The following is a 13,432-nucleotide window of genomic DNA, read 5'->3' on the forward strand; positions in this document are numbered from 1 at the left end:
TCAATTCCATGGTACTTTTTTTTGCAAATGAAGTTAATACATTATATAATGGTATACTCCTGATGGTTAAGAGACAATGATACTTCATCACAGGCTACAGGTTCTGTCCTAAGAATTCAAGAATACTTCTAAAAATACAACTCCTCTGTCACCATGTCGCCTATATGCCAGACACAGGGTAGTTTCAACTGTGCAATTAGACTTCTGTAAGCTGTCATTAGTTGGGATACATCTTGTAAATGCAAATTTGGCTAAGCCATCTCTGTTTTAATAATACCCATATAACAGGTGAATTTAAAACTGTAGTGTACATTTGTGAGCCTGTCATAGGAAAGGCCAGATGAGATGAGAATGTCTACTTTGTAAATCTTGATGTTTCCAGACAGTGCTAAATGTAGGACAAGTGAAAATACCTCTTTTTTTTTTTTTTTTTTTTTTTACAGTTGGGAGTTTTGTTCAGCAACTCTTTGTCCATGTCAGTAGCAGTTTGGAACAGTGACTCTTCTGTCTCACTCCTACAAAAAAAAAGTCCTGTTAGAATTTCTACATATAACACATGTGCTGAAGACAAAATTATGCACAGGAAAAGACACTCAAATTAACCTAAAAGTGTTGTAAGCATCAATACATTTTGTTAGCTAAAAATAAAACTTCCTTATAAGGAAGTAATTAGATATAACTAAGATCTGTGTTATGATCATCAAACATACCACTGAAGACAGCAGGCTTTCCTTCAGTGAATTGAACAGATACCTAAATAAACATGAGAAAAAAACTACAGCTCACAGCCGGGACAAAAACAATGACAGTTATACTAATCTAGGCAGAATGGCAAGAAAAAGAAACAGATGCTCCTGTGAAAGCAATGTGCCAAAACCACACATTTACTCAAACCATTAGTTATTCTGGTATGGTTTGCCCAGCAAAGAACTAAGTACTATATATTTAAATCTATTAAACTATAAGATTGTTTGCTGCCAGTAAAAATGTTGTTCAGCTATATTTGGAATGAAATGCTGCAGTATATACTGCATAATGCCTACTATTATATTTAAACCAGTTCACAGTACACAACGCTAAATGTTTTAAATTTTTACATGAGCTCATTACTAATTCAGTGGATTGCATAAATATGTATATTTTGCTTTTTTTTTTATTGCATTTTGAGTAGATATGTCTACATTTTGCAGGTTGATCAAACAAAGATTCATGAAAAATTACAAAAACAGATATATAACACCTCATTCTGCAAATTACCACTTACATGGAAGTACAGTACTTACAGTACATACAGTACTTCACATTTTGGCAAATGTAGCATTTAATCTGCATGGGTAATGCAGGTGATCAGAAAAACTGCATACTGTGCATAGCATACATACTGCGTACTACAAAAAAATAGTAGTATGCTTTAATAATGGTAGTATGACATTCTGAACATACCCTCAGAGTTTTAAATCAAACAATATTTTTAGACTGTTTTAACAGTTGTTTGAATGTAACTGGTCCTACTCGCAACCCACTTCAAGTGGGATTTGAACCAGCATCACCAGGGGCGGGCGGCCTACCAAGGGCACTAAAGACCACAGGCTCTAGCGTCAGTTGCTAGTGTGCCTCTTGAGACCAGGGGAGTGAGGTTTACCTGCACAGTTCTTTACAAGCTGGCCTCCGTTACACTCACGACCTTAAACTTCGCTCCCAACTGGGTCATAGCACCAATTTGACTGGTCCTCCTCACATCCGCTCCAAGCAGATTTGAACCACCGTCACCGGCATGTGAGGCGGGTGCATTAACAGGCCAGGGGAGTGAGGTTTAACTGCACATCTCTTACTAGCTGGCTTCTGTTACACTCACCACCCTAAACCTTACTCCCATCTGGGTCACAGCACCATTTTGACTGGTCACTCACATCCGCTCGAGGCAAAATTTAAACCGGCATCATCGGCATGTGCACTAACGAGCTTGAGGCCAGGGGAGTGAGGTTTAACTGCACATCTCTTTACTAGCTGGCCTCCATTACACTCACCACCTAAACCTTACTCTCATCCAGGTCATAGCACTATTTTACTGGTCACTTACATCCGCTCCAGGCAAAATTCAAACCGGCATCATCGGCTTGTGCAATATCAAGCTTGAGGCCAGGGGAGTGAGGTTTAACTGCACATCTCCTTACTAGCTGGCCTCCATTACACTCACCACCCTAAACCTTACTCCCATCCGGGTCATGGCATCCTTTTACTGGTCACTCACATCCGCTCCAGGCAAAATTCAAACCGGCATCATCGGCATGTCAGGCAGGTGCACTAACGAGCTTGAGGCCAGGGGAGTGAGGTTTAACTGCAGATCTCTTTACTAGCTGGCCTCCATTACACTCACCACCTAAACCTTACTCTCATCCAGGTCATAGCACTATTTTACTGGTCACTCACATCCGCTCCAGGCAAAATTCAAACCGGCATCATCGGCTTGTGCAGTATCAAGCTTGAGGCCAGGGGAGTGAGGTTTAACTGCACATCTCCTTACTAGCTGGCCTCCATTACACTCACCACCCTAAACCTTACTCCCATCCAGGTCATAGCACTATTTTACTGGTCACTCACATCCGCTCCAGGCAAAATTCAAACCGGCATCATCGGCTTGTGCAGTATCAAGCTTGAGGCCAGGGGAGTGAGGTTTAACTGCACATCTCCTTACTAGCTGGCCTCCATTACACTCACCACCCTAAACCTTACTCCCATCCGGGTCATGGCATCCTTTTACTGGTCACTCACATCCGCTCCAGGCAAAATTCAAACCGGCATCATCGGCATGTCAAGCAGGTGCACTAACGAGCTTGAGGCCAGGGGAGTGAGGTTTAACTGCAGATCTCTTTACTAGCTGGCCTCCATTACACTCAGCACCTAAACCTTACTCTCATCCAGGTCATAGCACTATTTTACTGGTCACTCATATCCGCTCCAGGCAAAATTCAAACCGGCATCATCGGCTTGTGCAGTATCAAGCTTGAGGCCAGGGGAGTGAGGTTTAACTGCACATCTCCTTACTAGCTGGCCTCCATTACACTCACCACCCTAAACCTTACTCCCATCCGGGTCATGGCATCCTTTTACTGGTCACTCACATCCGCTCCAGGCAAAATTCAAATCGGAATCATCGGCATGTCAGGCAGGTGCACTAACGAGCTTGAGGCCAGGGGAATGAGGTTTAACTGCAGATCTCTTTACTAGCTGGCCTCCATTACACTCACCACCCTAAACCTTACTCCCATTCAGGTCACGGCACCATTTTACTGGTCACTCATATCCGCTCCAGGCAAAATTCAAACCGGCATCATCGGCTTGTGCAGTATCAAGCTTGAGGCCAGGGGAGTGAGGTTTAACTGCACATCTCCTTACTAGCTGGCCTCCATTACACTCACCACCCTAAACCTTACTCCCATCCGGGTCATGGCATCCTTTTACTGGTCACTCACATCCGCTCCAGGCAAAATTCAAATCGGAATCATCGGCATGTCAGGCAGGTGCACTAACGAGCTTGAGGCCAGGGGAATGAGGTTTAACTGCAGATCTCTTTACTAGCTGGCCTCCATTACACTCACCACCCTAAACCTTACTCCCATTCAGGTCACGGCACCATTTTACTGGTCACTCACATCCGCACCAGGCAAAATTCAAATCGGCATCATCGGCATGTGCACTAACAAGCTTGAAGCCAGGGGAGTGAGGTTTAACTGCACATCTCCTTACTAGCTGGCCTCCATTACACTCACCACCCTAAACCTTACTCCCATCCAGGTCATAGCACTATTTTACTGGTCACTCACATCCGCTCCAGGCAAAATTCAAACCGGCATCATCGGCTTGTGCAGTATCAAGCTTGAGGCCAGGGGAGTGAGGTTTAACTGCACATCTCCTTACTAGCTGGCCTCCATTACACTCACCACCCTAAACCTTACTCCCATCCGGGTCATGGCATCCTTTTACTGGTCACTCACATCCGCTCCAGGCAAAATTCAAACCGGCATCATCGGCATGTCAAGCAGGTGCACTAACGAGCTTGAGGCCAGGGGAGTGAGGTTTAACTGCAGATCTCTTTACTAGCTGGCCTCCATTACACTCAGCACCTAAACCTTACTCTCATCCAGGTCATAGCACTATTTTACTGGTCACTCATATCCGCTCCAGGCAAAATTCAAACCGGCATCATCGGCTTGTGCAGTATCAAGCTTGAGGCCAGGGGAGTGAGGTTTAACTGCACATCTCCTTACTAGCTGGCCTCCATTACACTCACCACCCTAAACCTTACTCCCATTCAGGTCACGGCACCATTTTACTGGTCACTCACATCCGCTCCAGGCAAAATTCAAATCGGCATCATCGGCATGTGCACTAACAAGCTTGAAGCCAGGGGAGTGAGGTTTAACTACACAGCTCTTTACTAGCTGGCCTCCAGTACATGAGCACAGTATCATCTGATTTGCAAAGTGATGTGTATTTTGTGTTTGGAGTGTTTGAGTACTTGAGTTTCTAATTGGTAGTTTTGAAACACCTTGATTAAATGAGTTGTGTTTTTCTTTATTCAGATAGAGGATCATTTACGTTAATTGAGTTTTGTCTGGGTTTGATTAAGCCCTATCACTGAAAGCTAATGAGTTGCTTTTATGTTCTGCTCCTGTTTGGCCATCTGGATGTGTCTGAGATGAAACAGTCACTGACTGAGCTGGGAATGGACATCTCTAATGAGGAGGTGCAGAACATCTTACAAAGGTTGTCCATTTAACAGTCATATTATATTTCTCTCTGTATAAATTCAGACAATATGAAAAGAATGTGTTTGTGTTAAATGACCCCTCTGGTTTCCTGGTGTCTTCTTCAAGCATTGATGACAATGGACTGGAGGTACAGTTTAACTGACACTGACCTGGAAGAGATCATTAGACAATGAAAACACAATTTTGTCTATAAATACACAATTTAACAGATTTTGATCCCTTTGTAAATAGCACTTCTGATGTGAACATGGTAGGTTTTTTTTGCATTTGTGGCAGGTGCTGGATTTTGGCGACAGGCTTACCATTCCCAACGGGTACACAGAAGAGGAGGAGGAGGAGACCTTGGGGATCTGGTGGAAGCAGCTGGTGCCGGAGCGACGGCAGGACCAGTATCCAGGACAGGAATAACACTTTATTAAAGCCTTTAATGCATTATAAAAGTATTTCTAATGCATTAATTAAGCCTTGTAATGCACCTGATAATGCATTGTATGATATGATCTCATGAATAATTGTAACCATAGTTATAATACATTATTATACGTTTATCTATTCATTGAACACACCTATTATGCATTATAACATACATGATGAATACCTTTATAATCAGAAAGGTTTTAAGTAAAGTGTTAAGCAAGTGTGTACGTAATTAGCATTTCTCAATATTAAGACTTTTTTAAACCTAGAAGCAAATGTAGTCTGTTTTTTAACTGTTAATCTAATATAAAGTGATCCTAAGAGAATATCATATGTTATAAAATATAGGCTATTACTCAATAGTTTCATCAGATGAAATGCATTGTGCTGTGAGTTATTTGGCTGTGTTGTGATTGGGTTTCTTTCAGGTCCATTCTTCCAGATAAAACAGGTGTCACTGTGGAAGGAAAACCATGTCAGAATGTTAAAAATTGCACCAGAATCTATCTACCACGAAATGTAAGGCTATGAACAGATGGGATTCTGAATAAGTGTTTGAACATAAATGGCTCCAGCAAAGAATAACCATAGACAACTGGACATTATGCACTATATGCATATGGAAATGCATTTGCTGGCTTGGGGGAAACATCACTCTTGAAGGCCTACCATTAAAGTTGAACTACATTATTCATGGGTGTAGCTGGACAACTGAGCTTGGGGGAGACAGACCGAGCCAGTCGCTTGGTCAGTCACCATTTTAATCACATTCTATAGTATACCTACAAATAGATAGCACACGTACCATACGTCTACAAGATGTCTGTTAAAGATCACTTCATCTGGAAAGCATCTTACAAACATCGGATACACACCTTTAAGATGTCAGTTTTACATACATTCTAAATCATAAACATCTTAAAGAAATCTTATAAACGTCTATTTGACGTCTAACAGGAAACATCCTATAGACGTATTACAGATGAGCAAAGACTCTAAAAAACATGTCTTCCAGACGTAAACACAGACTTGATGTCTCTGAGATGTGTGCTATCAACTATATAAAATAATATTAAAGTGACTTAGCAATAAACACGTTGAAAATGCACTATAAACACAATATTTTAAAGTAGGCTATTATTAAGCAAATAAAGGAGTGAAAAATTACCCTTTGCGTTAAAGCCATACAGTAAAAGAAAGCAGACATCTGTTGGGCTGTTCATCACGTCATCACGTGACAACTTACGCATGAGATAGGGGTAGACGTTAGTTTGATGGATTTATTAATTTATTTACAAAATAACAATTTAAAATTGAGTAAAATAACTACATTATATGCATATTTAAAGTTAAAAAAAATATGATTTATTTGTAAAACTAAATATTAGAATCGTTCAGTCGCTGCTACGTAGGTAACGTAGCCTAATAGTGTCAGTTTAAACAGCTGAAAAGCGCCCCAAAACACTCTAAAACCAGCCAGAATATCAACAAGGACCACCAACCTTTGCAAGGCATGATACTGCCTACATCTCCAACATCCTGGGCATTATTTAATATAGGGCCTACTGCCATCGATCTCGCCGTTTATGAGGTACATGCGCAAAAACACTTACACAAGAAGCCCTCGGTATTTTATGCCATTATTATACCTATAAATAAATATCATGTAATGGAATTGGCTTGGTATTTTATCGTTGGATTGTTTCATTTGTAATCGACTCCATTGGACTGTACTTTCATATCACTGCCGCCGGGTACCTTATTGATTTGCTGTAAAGTAATACGCCTCTGTAATGCTGTCACTAAATCATAAAGGAATATACGACTGTGTCTCAGACATTAACAGTTACGCCCACTTGAAGAAAAGGCGGATGATTGATTTATAGGTAGCAGTTATCATTGTCATAAACCGTGGTGCTCCTCAACCTTCACCAATATCACATTAAAAACTACTTAAGTGTCATCAAATGCTCTCCGTGGGATTGCAGATAATGTAATGAGCCTATACATTTCTGTCTGGCTTTAATTGTTGTTAATGATATAATATGCAACCTGTGCAATATTATATTCTCCATACTATTAAAAAAGGATATTTTAAAAATGGCTATTTTGCAGTTGTATTCAAATTTTGTATTAAAATCTCATAACTGTCAGGTGTGGCTGTAGTACCTTGCATGACGAAGGAGATAAATAACCAAAACAGTCTTTATTAAATCCACAACAGAAAACTCAGGAGACCACTGGGAAAAAAAAGTAAACCACCATGTTAAAATTAGACTATACCGGACAAGGGAACTGAAAGAACTGAGGGCTTAAAGACAAGGATAATAAAAGTGAAAAGGAACAGGTGTGTGGAACTAATTAGCAACCAAGGAAACTAACTAGAAACTCAGGCAGGCAAAACAGGAACAAAACACAGTGAACATGTTTTAAAATGTATTTTATTCCTGTGATGCAAAGCTGAATTTACAGCATCATTACTCCATTCTTCAGTAATCATTCTAATATGCTGATTTGCTGCTCAAGAAACATTTCTTATCCATGCTCGGTCAACTTACTGAGGTAAACGCTGCACAATGCATTGCTTTTTACAATGTCGGACACTTAACGGTAAAGGATATGATTAGCCTTTTGTTTGACTACATTATCAAACAGCTAATAATGCATTGCTAATGTTAGACAAACCATGTTCACATTCACGAGTCAGACAGCTGCCTTCTAACAATCAGTATCCTTAGAAATGCTTTGAACACCCCAGAATGTCAGTGGAGAAAGGCATATTCATCATAAAATTATCATATGTACATCATACACCTGCTATATTGCTAAATCTACCCGATTTTTCTATCAGCAGAAAAATATACTGGGATATATTCTCTTGAGACTCCCCTGCTTCAGAGCGATCATAGTTAATGATACATGCTAAAACCCGCCGCCACGTTGACGTGATTGGTTACAAGGTAGTTTGTGGCGTCACAAACGCCAGCAATTTTTTGAAACTGTCTTTAGATCACTGCAGTTTAAAATATTAAATACTCAGCAATGGTATTGACTTATGAATTTACTTTAAGTAATAGTACACTTCTCTGTAATAAATCAAAGGAACTGAGGTGTCATTCTTGTCAATATCATAAACAGTAATGGATAAGCTACATGCTAAAAGCTAAATCCTTGTGGTTAGGGCTTCAAATTCATAGTATAATGATGTTTGCCTTAGCAAAAGCCAGTAAAATAGGAGTAGTATGGGAGTATGCCATTCTGAACAAACCCTTAAAGGATTAGTCCACTTTTAACCCTTAAATGCATACCTCGGGTCTTTAGTGACCCAGGACATCATTCACTACTCTCCTCCTCGTTCATTTTTTAAAGTTAGACATCAACCTTCTTGGTATTCCTCAATCAATTCATTATAAAGAATATAACAAGAAAAAAATCATAAAATAATGTATTCTAAACATTATTTTCTATTATTTTCTATTTTTGTATTCATTTTTTGTAAAAATTGTATAGGGTCGCTAACAACCGGAGGTGTGTATGAGTGTACATATATTTTTTCTTCACAACAATAATTGAATCTTAGATGACAGAATAAGTGCAATTCACCTTTATTCCACAAGGTGGCAATGTCTGATACACAATGCTGAAGTGACGACTCATTCAGACAGAAAACTAAATAATGAGAAAAACATGAAATGGCTCAGCGATTTACTGCAGAGCAAGTAGGCTACTGAACGCAATCAAATATGACTGTAACTCTTACTGGATGTATCTGGTGAAGCTGTTAGCGATTGAAATATTGATTTTGAAGATGTTGAAAATTATATAGTTTTGAGAATACATTTGAGATCACGAATGGGCTCATATTCGCGACCTCAAACATAAAACTAGCCCATTATTTGCTGAATGTACTGGGAAATGAGCTCTGATGAGGACAGTGGTGATGGCATAAAACATCTGCTCGAACTGAGCCCTTTCAAGCTCCAAAAGGTAACAAAATATGCTTTATTTTATTCTTCTGTAATTGTTACTCTAATATCAGAGGAGTTTTATATTATCGTGACAGGTAGAGATCCTTCCGTGTTAGATAAAGATCTGGGTAGATAAAGACCCGAATATGTAAGAATGATTGGTGAAACAGTCATGCATTTAAGGGTTAAATAAACTTTTCCTGATAATTTACTCACCCCCATGTCATCCAAGATGTCCATGTCTTTCTTTCTTCAGTCTAAAAGAAATTAAAGTTTTTGATGAAAACATTCCAGGATTTTTCTCCATATAGTGGACTTCAATGGGCACCAAACAATTGAAGGTCAAAATTAGTTTCACTGCAGTTTCAATTTGTTCTACACGATCCCAGACAAGAAATAAGGGTCTTATCCAGAAAAACCAATCACTCATTTTCTAAAAAAAATTGAAAATTATATAAGTTTTAACCATAAATGCTCATCTTGAACTAGCTCTCTTCTTCTTCTCTATTAGAATTCCAGCAGTGTAGACACTGCTAAGTGTATTACTGCCCTCCACAGGTCAAAGTTTGAACTAACTTTTATATGCAATATGCTAGTTCAATAGTATATAATAATTAGTTCAAAATTTGACCTGTGGAGGGCAGTAATATGCTTAGCAGGGTTAAAATGTATGAAATTTTTAATTTAAAGAAAATTTAATTTTTAGAAAATGAGTGATGGTTTCTCTAGATAAGACCATTATTTATTGTCTGGGATCGTGTAGAACAATTTGAAGCTGCAGTGAAACTAATTTTGACCGTCAACTGTTTGGTGCCCACTGAAGTCCACTATATGGAAAAAAATCCTGGAATGTTTTCCTCGTTCTTTTCGACTGAAGAAAGAAAGACATGGACATATTGGATGACATGGGGGTGAGTAAATTATCAGGACATTTAAAAGTGGACTAATCCTTTAACTAGAGCCGTAAAAACCAGAGTCTTTTGCTACGCTAAGACACACTTCTAACCCCAGCCTCCTGCTGGCCTGTGGGACTTTCTCCAGTACGTTCGGGCAGCTAGCCAGCGATCCACTGGCACTGGTGCGCAGACACAAGGTAGCTCTGTGCTCCCTGAGAGAATCCCTATCAAGCACAGAGAGACGCTCTGTATGTCTTAATGGAGGACAAATCTGTTAGCGCAAGGCCAGAGTGTGTGCGTGGGCTCTTCACTGCTGTCACCCAAGCAGAAATGAAATGAATGGAGAGACCTTTAGAGAGGCATGCCCTGCTGAAAGAAAAAAAAAGAAAAAAAAAACAATCAGCTAAATCTGGTTGGCTGGTCTTAGCTGGTGTTCTAGCCTGGTCATAGCTGGGTTAGCAAGCTGGTTCTGGAAGGGTTTTGGCCACTAAGCCACTTATTTAGTCAGGCTGGTCTTAGCTAGTCTTGGCCAGGCTGAGAGACCAGCTGGTTTTAGCTGATTTTTCAGTAGGGCACTGAACTGGCAGACTCCAGGGGCCTCATTTATAAAACTTTGCATAGATTTCATCCTAAAAGTGTATGTATGCGCAAAAGCTACATTCTACGTACGCATGAAAAAAATCAGATTTATTAAACCATGCGTACGCCAGAACCTGCATACAAATCCCTTTATAAATCCCAGTCAGCGGAAGAACCTGTGCGTACGTGCATTTCCACCCTGTCTCCTCCTCGAAATCACCATTGGCCTATATGGAGCTTATGACGCCTAGTTTTAGTATGCATAACCCCATCTGCATATCATTTCCATGCATATTCCCATCCATGTGACACCATGGTTAACACTGTCAAAGACATTGGAAAATATCTAATATGGACTATAAATGCCATTTGTGCAATACACTTCACTGATAAAAAATCTATGTTTTAAAAATTGTTTAAAAATGTATGTTTTATAATAAAAATATCAAAATATACATAAAAACAAAATTGTAAAGGATTTGGAATAGAGTTGATTCATTCATTTCCACTGGCCAAATAGTATTTAATTGTTAAACAATTTGAATAAAATTTATGCAGTTTTGCTGATAAAGAGAACATCTCTTTTAGGATGTTTATTGGTTATTTTTAGTGGAAACAGATAGGCCTACTTATTTATTACAGTGTAAATACAATTGTCTGACTCGGCGCATCACTGACAAAGTATTTTAAAAAGAAAACGTGCAAATCTTACCGTTTTCCTCAAATTATATCCTTCAATTGATTTATATCCAAATTATATCCTGCGTCGAGGTGCGCAAATTTTCCCGTCAAGTTTGTTTTTATAAATCACAATTTATGCGTCCTAAGTGGCGTACGCACTTTCAGGGCCTGTTTTGTGCATACGCAAAGTTTTATAAATGAGGCCCCAGATGTGGAGGTGTTTTGCTCTACCTCCAAGCAGCTTAAAGTTTTTGTTTTTGATTGTAGAAATGCATTTATCTGAATGGTAATTAAGAGGATTAAACCATAATTTCCACAATATTTCCATAGTATGGGGAAAAATGCTATGGAAATCAACTGTTTGGTTACCCATATTCTTCAGAATATCTTATTTTGTGTTCAGCAGAAGAAAGAAACTCATACAGGTTTGGAACAACTTGGTGAGTAAATGATGACAGAATTTTAATTTTTTGGTGAACCATCCCTTTAAGTGATTCTTCTCCATAATTTACCAATATTATATTCTTACAGTTTTACAGCCATATAAAGTCACCAGTTCAAGTGAATGTGCGCAAACACTCTCAACCTGATTACAGTGAACCTTTGCTCTATAAACTGCATCTCACAGGCGCCCCTCATCTCTGTGTTCATTGTGTACCCTGTGAGTTCAGTTTGTCTGAACAAGCCTCGAGCAAAATGTTTCCAGGCAAACCTTGAATGCCAGTTGGAGGGTTGTCATGGCAACAGAGTTGGAGCAACTGCACTTTGGAATGCCTGGAGACCCTCTCCAGCTGTGCCCAATGTCTTATCTGGTAACCAATGCCTTATTCAGCAGTGCATTGAAATCTAACTCCGTCATGTCCACTTACAGACAGACAGACATTTGTCAAGATGCCAAAGTCTGAGATGAAAAAAGGTACATTTCTAATAAAGTTCTGCTTTCATGTTTCATTTTTTATTAAGTGAAACCCCAGAGAACAGTTCTGCAAAATAAGTTTAGTCTATAAATATTTACTAGATTTTCTTGCTGTAGTAAATAAAACAGATTACTGGAGTACATTTTGCAAGAAAGTACAATTTCAGTCTTTCTACTTCAAGATGTCATGTTTAATTCAGTGTGTAACTTGCCATTTCTTTGTAACTTTGAAATTTACAAGCAATTTGAGTGAAAATAGTTTCAAAGTAAATCCTACACCATTTTTTGTCAGTGTAGTGTAACTACACTTTCTTTTTCTTGTTAAAGCGGAACTCTGTAAGATTTGCGAAGCTCCCCCTACAGGTTCCTTCAGTGAATCACACTGTCGTAAATACTCCAAGAAAAAAAAAAAAGTTAGTTCCGCTTTAAATAAAAGACCAATAAAAGGCGGTCATTACTGAGGGATAAAAAATGCGTTGTGACTCTCAAAAAATGACTCTGGGCCTGGAAATGGGAATATCAAGGTTCATCAACGTTATTGTTCATTCCTAACATACCCATAGATTGTAAGTGAGGGGCCATTTACACAGCAGGGTTTTCAATGAAAAATTGAAAACTTTGTGTTTTGGCCATTCATTTACACAACAATGGTGTTTTGGGGGTCAGAAAACACAAACTTTAGTGTAACCATACACTAAGAGTAACAATTTGGGGGCTTGTCCGGGATCTGCACAGACAACAGAGAAAATTGTGTAAACAAACAAGCGCACAAAACACAGGAACAGACACCCATATTAAATACATGTCACACAATGTAACAGTAATTAGGAAAATAAACAGAAAAATATTCTAATAAAGATCTTTATTCAGTTTTAAATAGGCCAACAAATCGTAAAAATACATAGAGGTCAATAAAATGACAAATCAGCTCCTCGTGTGCATCTCAGCCTCTTGGGATACGGTTGTAAATTGTCCTCAAAACAATATTGGGAAAAAAAAAAAAAATGGATGATTTGCAGGTGTGAAAAAATACTTTGTTGTTGGTAGAATTTTCCTTTTTCCAGATCCTGAGAGTCAGTCAGTCGGTATGGGCTCAAATTCAAATCAGTGAGAGACGCCAGCACTCACCGGCCTCCAGGCAGCGTAAAGGAACGTTTCAATTGTGATATCACAACACAGGACGTGGCGTCATTTCACGGAGTG

The sequence above is a fragment of the Chanodichthys erythropterus genome, chromosome 16 (assembly GCF_024489055.1).
Source record: "Chanodichthys erythropterus isolate Z2021 chromosome 16, ASM2448905v1, whole genome shotgun sequence".
Taxonomy (NCBI): Eukaryota; Metazoa; Chordata; class Actinopteri; order Cypriniformes; family Xenocyprididae; genus Chanodichthys; species Chanodichthys erythropterus.